Source organism: Eublepharis macularius, chromosome 14 (assembly GCF_028583425.1).
Source record: "Eublepharis macularius isolate TG4126 chromosome 14, MPM_Emac_v1.0, whole genome shotgun sequence".
Lineage (NCBI taxonomy): Eukaryota > Metazoa > Chordata > Lepidosauria > Squamata > Eublepharidae > Eublepharis > Eublepharis macularius.
In genome coordinates, this window is record NC_072803.1 from 24472563 (window position 1) to 24480906 (window position 8344).

Below are 8344 nucleotides of genomic sequence, written 5' to 3' on the forward strand. Positions count from 1 at the left end.
CTTGTCCCAAAGCAAAGGGACATGCGAATAAATGAAGCTGCCTCAAACTGCATCAGACCATTGGTCTATCAAGGTCAGCATTGTTTTCTCTGACTGGCAGTGGGATCCTCAGGGCATCATCTACCTGATCATTTTAACTGGTGATGCTGGGGATTGAACCTAGGACTTGCTGTATACCAGACAGATCATCTTCCACTGAGCCATAGTCCCATCCCACATCACTCATGGCTGTATTTAATCATATATTTTGTAGTTTACAGGATGGAATAACAACATAACATATCATGGATCAACATGGAATGGATCCAATGAGACAAGAATTTAGGTAAATCTGCCCCTAAGTCTGGCACACATTTCAGCTTTAACCCCAAAACTTACCCTTAATTACTGCTGGAATTGATTGGTTGGACCAAGCATCAGAGCAGCCCAAATCCTACCTCCAGAAGAGAGCTATGGAATTCAAAAATATGTATCGGTATTATTTGCTTATAAAGACATAATGGAGCCTATCTAATTTGTCCAGTGGCAGTAAAGCTCCATGTCCAGTGGTAGTAAACCTCTGAATAGCAATGCTAGGAGGAGACCTCATCAAAAAAACTTGGCCTCTTATGTCCATTTGTTAAATAACAACAACATTTGATTTATATACTGCCCTTCAGGACAACTTAACGCCCACTCAGAGTGGTTGACAAAGTACATTATTATTATCCTCACAACAAAACACCTGTGAGGTGGGTGAGGGTGAGAGAGCTCCTAGAAGCTGTGACAGACTCAAGGTTACCCAGCTGGCTTCAAGCAGAGGAGTGGGGAATCAAAACTGGTTCTCCAGATTAGAGTCCCACTGCTCTTAACTAGAGATGGGCACAAACTGGGGGGAAAACGAACCGTGCAGGTTGTGGTTTGTCGCATTTCATGAACCACGAACTTTCACAAACCTGCCCAGGTTCGTGAACCAGTTCGTTTGGTTCATGAAAATATCACATCCAGGTCAGCAAATCATCACTTCTGGGCCAGTAGAAGGCCACTTTCAGCTCAGCAGAAGGTCTGCAGGAAGTCCATCCCCTGTTGCCTAGGAAACTGATTGATCGGTGCCAGGCTGTCTGTAGTGACAAACCAAAAAACAAATTAAACGAACCAGCCTAAAGTTCATGGTGGTTCGTCAGAAATAGGCTCTGACGAACCGCTGGTTCATGAACCATGAACAGGCCTGGTTAGTCACGAACTTTGGTTCATATTTCAGTTCGTGCCCATTGCTACTCTTAACCACTACATCAAATTGGCTCTCTTTTTAAAAGTGATATTTAATTGCCACTTGGCTCTTCCCCACCCCACAAAAAACAGTAATATATAAAATATAAAATATTTATAAAATATTTATAAACAATTGCAAGGAGAAAAAATAGAACTGTATGAAAATAGCCTTCCCCTTCCTCCAACAATTAATGGACTTTTAACCCATAGCTGTTGAGAGGATATGAATACATCCTGCCCAAGAGGAGTTTAAATAAGAGGATCAGGGCCATGGAGAGGGTGTGGTTCCACTTCTCTGAGCACAAAAGGGAATAGAGCTGGTAGCAAACCATGCTGCCCTCGATGAGGATGAGCAGGTTGAGGAGCCGTAATGGACAGTGGAAGAAGAAATAAAAGTGGGTGTGGGAGACATCGGAAGGCACTGCTATATTGTAAGGCCTGACCGCTTTGTACAGACACTGGCTGTGCCGCACCAGCACTCCCTGAGGCCATATTGTGTTCTCTGACCAGATGTGCTGGGGGGCAGTACTGTATGAGCAGGGCTGGCACCACCGTTGAGGCGGTGAGGCAGGGGCCGCGGGCGCCGCAGGGCTGGAGGGGGCGCTGGAGGGGTTGCTGGGGGCAGAGGCACGTGCTGCGCTGCTGCCGGCCAGCCCTGCACCACCGCCGGCCAGCCCTGTGCCGCCACTGCCACCACACACCCCTGGGGCGGGTGCAGCAGCCACGGGCCAGGGATGGCAGATGGCCAGGGTGGTGTGCAGAGCACGAGTGGCCTCCTTACACTGCCCCAGCCACCCACTGGCCAATGGCCCTGGCGTCACTGTGTGATGATGTCATCACGTGATGACGTCATCACGCAGTCTGGGGGTGCGCATGCTGTGCGCGCACACAAGGATGGCCTCGGGCGCCAGTAAACCTGGCGCCGGGGCTGTGTATGGGCCATGTTTCAGCTTCTGCTACTTGCCCAGGTGGGCAGCCAATCTGTGTAGCAGGTCACAGTACTTGGGAGGAAGCAGCTGTGTGGTGAGCATGGCAAAGGCATTGATCCACACCTTGATGAGGTGTTCACAGGACCAGTGCATGTCGTATTACTGGGTGTTCTTCACAAAACACAGCGACAGGAATGCTACATAGTAGGCACTGAAAAGGGAATTGAAGAGAACCTCCTTGATCCAGCGGTTGAAGTCTGCTTTCAGGCACTCCACCTCATTGCGAATGAGGTTGGGGGCAAGGGGCAGCTGTGCGTAGGGATAGGCATAGGGTTGTTGAACTGTTCCTTCAGGGACTCTTGCAGGAGAAAGTCTTTAGGCTTGAGAAGGCTGCCAACCCCCAAGATGCCTGCATCCACCAATTTATCCTGCACTAAATAGTCACAATCTGCAAGAAGAGGCTGAGTTGGCCTGCCAGCGCAACTGGTTCGCCATTGTGTGATACAGGATGGTGGACCAGATGGACCTCTGGTCTGATTCAGTAGTGAACTGTGTATGTTCTTATGCTTTTTCACCAATAAACATACCAGGAGAGCAATCCCAAGCAGATCTACTCAGAATTCTACTCGGATCTATTCAATGGGGCTTGCTAGGATTGCCCTGCAATAGTGGTTCTACTTTAATGCCTAGATTGGATCAGTGTCACTTTTCCCCAGTCTGTATTTGTTCTCTAGTTTTGTTGCATCAAGTCTTTTGTTCTACATCCTTGAGCTGATCCCCTACACATTTTTTCTTAACTATGAATGCTTAGCCACCGCCTTTGATTCCTAATTGTTGACTTGCTTCATTTGACTTGCTGTACTCATTAATTTGTGATCGATGTCTAAACTTTGTAGGTGATATATGTATCCGTCCCTGAAGAGGTGGCATATGAAACATCAGGCAACACAGCCAGCCCTGATTGTCAGGCAGCCGGGTGCATCTTATGGGTGTCCCATCTTTTTCAACACTATTTACATCTGCAGAAGAAGAAAGGAGATAATACCTGTTATTCAGCTCCATACAGAGTATCCTTATTATTTTTATTTCCTTACCTTTTGGACTGTTTTGATTTGAAATTACTGGCTTCAATGGACTTTACCTGTCCGACTGTTCACTGATTTGGCATTGCACCTAGGAGCGGCTTGCCTTATGTAGATGTGTGCTTGTTATTATACAACTGATTGCATACTTTATATGGTTTCACCGTGAAAAAATATATAGTAACAGTGGATTTTGATATTGTGAATTGGGTTACATTGGTTTATTTTCCCCCTCCACGTACAGTTTGATCTGTTCATAGTTTTACCTATTCTGGGTGGAGGTGCCTCTCCTTTTGTGGTTGTGGTCCTAAGTAGGAATTGGTAGGCTAATGTGGATTATGTGTTCATTGTTTAAGGTAGATTGATTGAGCACTCTGAGGCCTCTGAGGACAGGGGAGACACCTGAGTTAGCCATTTATGGATAACCGTACCTATGGGGCTGGAGATGGAACTCGCTTGGTTCAAAGCATTGTTCAAACCCTTATGCTGACTGGAATCAGTTGTGACACTCATATCTTGGCACTGTGATGAACAGTTGTTTTGTCATGTTGATTTTGGAGCCAGGATGGGTTTTCCCAAATACTGGCAGCCACTTGAATCAGCCCTTTAGGTACCTTCCCCCCACTAAAAGGTGGGAGAGATAATAAATTGTGGGATTCAGCTGTTGTTTTATGAGTCTTCTCTCTTCATTTTGGGATATGTAGGAGGGAGTTACACTTCCTTCCTTCCTTGACCTTGATCTTGCATTTCTTTGCAGAACACTGTGATTTTTTTTTAAAGTAAGCCATCAAAAGGCAAAGGGGGCAACAATGCAGGAATGGCCACAACAATGCACAGATGAGTAACACACCAAAACAGACAGGTATAGGAAAAACATCATGAGAACATAACAGGAGCCCTGCTAGTTCAGTGATCAGTGATCAATCTAGTTCACCATCTTTTTTCATACAGTGGCCAACCAGTAGTACTGGAGAGCCCCCATGCAGGGCATAGAGACCAAGACCTCCTCCTTCATGGCCGTTTCACATGCCTGTAAACTCTCCAGAAAATCGTGCAAAACTCACAGCATGACAGTGTCTTCATAGCGCGATTTCCCGTCATGATCCGCCCTGAGCCTGCTGGAAATGTGGGGAGGGTGGAATAAAAATCGAAAATAAATAAAAATAAATTAATTAATTAAATAAAGTAATGGTGCAATGACATCACAAATTGTGCCATTAAACGAGATAATGATGGGAAATCATGCTATGAAGATGCCATCATGCCATGAGTTTTGTGTGATTTTCCGGAGGTTACAGGTATGTGAAAACGGCCCATGTTTCTTTCTAGCACAAGTATTCAGAACCTCTAAATATGAAGGTTTCCTTTAGTCACCAGGTCTGGTAGCCACTGAAGGACCCATTAACCACAAATTTGTCTAATCCCCTTTTAAAGTCACCCATGTGCATGGCAATCATTATTAGAGATGGGCATGAACCAGAAAAAAAAAGTGAACCATGCGGTTCGTGGTTCATCAAATTTCACAAACCATGAACTTTCATGAACCTGCCCCTAGTTCATGAACTGGTTCGTTTGATTCATGAAAATGTCACACCCAGGGCAGAAAATCTTCACTTCTGGGCCAGCAGAAGTTCACTTCCGGGTCAGCAGAAGGTCTGCAGGACATCCTTCCCCTGTTGCCTAGGAAACTGATTGATTGGCACCAGGCTGTCTGCAGCAACAAACCAAAAAAACAACCAAACGAACCAGCCTAAAAGTTCGCGGCAGTTCGTCAGAAATGGGATCTGACAAACCATGATTCGCGAACCACGAACCGGCCTGGTTCATGCTTAATTTTGGTTCATATTTTGGTTCGTGCCCATCTCTAATCACTATCCTTACTGGCACTGAATCCCCCAATTTAATTTCTGTTTGAGTAAAGAAGTATTCCCTTTTGCCTGTCCTGATCAGGTACTTTCCCCTCTATAGATGGTATTGCAATAGTGCTACACCATGCAAAGACTGCATTGCAATCCTGATTGAAACAAACTAACAAAAACCCCAAAGAACAGCTCAAATAAGCACTTGAGAAAAATTGAATGATAACGAGGGAAACATGAGAACATAATCTTTTGAGAGTGACGCTGGATTGTTCAGCAGATATTAATGGTGTCAATTTCATTTTTTAAAAATGGCTTTTATGGAAGTAATCTTTGCAATCAACCATTGACTGGCATTTAAGAATAGCTTCCCTATTGCACTCCAGTTGGCCTATCATAAGCCCTGGATCTGATAGAAAGAAAGGCAGCATGCAGGGCTGGAAAAGTGGAAGTGATAGTCTGATTTCTAGCTGCATCTTTTGAGATTTTTTATAAAAACCAAGTTCCCCCTAACAAGTGAAAGAAATATAAAACGCTTCATATCCTCTGTATAAAGAAGCAGTTACTGTTGGTAGAACAGGGTCAAGCTTCTTCTATGAATCAAATTAGTAGCTATTCAGCTAGTGACATTGCACATTAAGCCAGAGGAACAGAGGAAATGCAACCATTTTCAAGGTTATGCTTCTCTTCCCTTGCCTGATCAGTGCCCTTCTGGGAGAACAGTTTTGAACTAAATGCCATGTCTACTCAACCAACTTTTTCTGCCCTCTATGTCAGTTTGGTGTAGTGGTTAAGAGCAGCAGGACTCTAATCTGGAAAACTGCTCCTTACTCCTCCACTTGAAGCCAGCTGGGTGACATTGGATCAGTCACAGCTCTCTCGGAAGTTTCTCAGCCACACCCACCTCACAGGGTGACGGTTGTGGGGATAATGACTAGACATGGACACGAATTGAAATATGATTCAAATTTCATGATGAATTGGGCTGATTTGTGTATCGCGAAAATGCATTTCATGGGGCCGCATTTTTCACGAAATCCACGACTTTTGAGGCTGATTCGTTTGACTCATGAATGCTTCGTCATGCCAGACAGGCTGGCGCCGATCCATTGATTCCCTAGGCAACATAGACCTGGAATGTCTGCAGACCTTTTGTTGCCGTGGAAACCCCAATCTTAGCCCACATAACCTTGATAGGCAGCTCCCTCTGTCTACCTGACAGTTCCCATTTTGTTCTATGAGAGCAACAAACAGGGAGGGGGTGGGCCTTCTGTAACCATGGGAACACCAATCTCATCCCTCCAAACCCTGTTAGGCAGGTCTGTCTGCCAACCAGAGAGCTCCTGTTCTGCTCTATGTGAGTGTTTCTTATAAAAGACACAGCTCTGTGCCTCTTGCTTTCAGTTCTAATGGACAGAGGGAGAAAGAGGAGCTGTTGTTGGGATTTGGAGTGAGAGAGAGTCCCAGGCCCACGAGGAGGGGGCGGCCATGCACAAAACCCATCTGGCAAAATTGGTGGGCACCCATTAAGGCACAAGGGGGAGTGCTGCGGGGCACCCCCACCCCCCGAGCCTGTGGCACCTGTGGCACCCGGGGGACAGAAGGGAGGTGGTCTCCCATTCAACGTATTACAATCTTCATCAAACTTGGAGGGTGGCTGGAGGAGAGCCTGTTGAATCAAATTTTGTTGTTGTTGTTGTTGTTGTTGTTGTTGTTGTTATAACACAGGCAGCCAAAGTCCCTTTGAGGAATTGCCCTATTGCCCTCAAATTGCCCTCAAGAGGCAATTTGGTAGGAGCAGTATTTGATCAGAGTGTCATTTAAGAGAAGGAAGGACATCCTACACCTCCACTCCTATTTATTTTATACATGTTTTTCCATCTAATCTTCCACAAGCTTACAGTGGTTAACAACACAGTACTAAAATCCGTCACAAAATAAATAATGTTTAATTTAAACCTTGCCCGGTCGAAAATATTAAAAACAGCAATATCACTCATGCTCTAATCTCAGAAGAAAAACACAGGTCTGCTCAGAAATAAGACCTATTTTATGCAATGGATCTTACTCCCAAGAAAGACAGCCAGCCGCTCAAAAACATTACTATAGTGTCCAGAAGAGCACCAGCAAAAGGCCTGCTCTAAAAAGCCATGTTTTACAGGCCCTTTTTAAGATTGGAAAGGAAAGGATTTCCTCAGGAATGTCATTTATGCCAGAGGAGGCTGTTCCCTCTCTGCCTTCATCTTGATTCATCTCCCCTAACTCACTCTTTTAACCCACTGGAATAATGGCTTGGATCCGGTAAGCAAGCAGAACCATAAATGAACTTAGCAGACTTCCACTTGTACAAGATTTTGTGCAATACCTAGTGCTTGTGTCCTTATATTTTTTAGTGCCTAGAAATTGGTAACACGAGATCTTGGTTGTACCCAGGAGGACCCCTATTCCCTGCTGCTGCTTGTTAGAATGGTGGGAGGAAATGGAGTGGTGGCAAATCAACATCACACCATCCCCATGATGTCACTTCAGGGGCAAACTGGACGTGACATCATGATGCAAGCCAGATAGGTCCCTGCCTCCTGCAATCTTCAGAGCTGATCTGGCAATCTTAGTGGCCATGGCAATCTCTAGAGAGAAAGAGAGGGGAATGTGTTTAATGTGGTCCCTGAATTACCTGAATATGGATCTTCCTATTCCTCTTCTCATGACAACTATAGTTTTTGGCCCTTTAGGAAGAAGGCTGGAATTATCTAAAGTGGAAGTGCGCTGCAGTGGTAGCATTCCAGGTAATAAAAGGAGTAGAGTGGCCAAAAGGTCTGGAGAAAAATTGTCCTGTCCTTTTAATAGAGGCTTAATGTGTGAAAATAGACAGCAGAAGCTTTTTGTGGTATGGAGGTAAATAACATCCCATTAAGCCTCTATTAAAAGGACAGGATATTTATTTCTACAACGGTCAGCAACCCTATACAGGAGGCTTTACAGTGGCTGTCGCTGCACACCAAAGGTTGCATAGCAGACGCAGAACCCTGTGGAGAAGCCCTTAGGGATATAAGCAGGGTATAAACTTAATAGCTATATTCAAAAGTTACAAGAAAACATGGTTTGTTTGTAAAACAAACCCTGGTTAGTCCACCAGGAATAAGTAATAAATTCTAGTTTCAGGTGGGTTGCCATGTTGGTCTGCAGAGTAAGATTCGGGCCCAGCAGTTGGACTTTATTGTGT

General features: G+C 45.0%; 1 pseudogene; it reads right to left on the reverse strand.

The window, feature by feature from the left end:
• Positions 1–1439: 1439 nt before the first annotated feature.
• On the reverse strand, positions 1440–2509 carry LOC129342349 (transmembrane protein 39A-like; annotated as a pseudogene).
• Positions 2510–8344: the final 5835 nt, after the last annotated feature.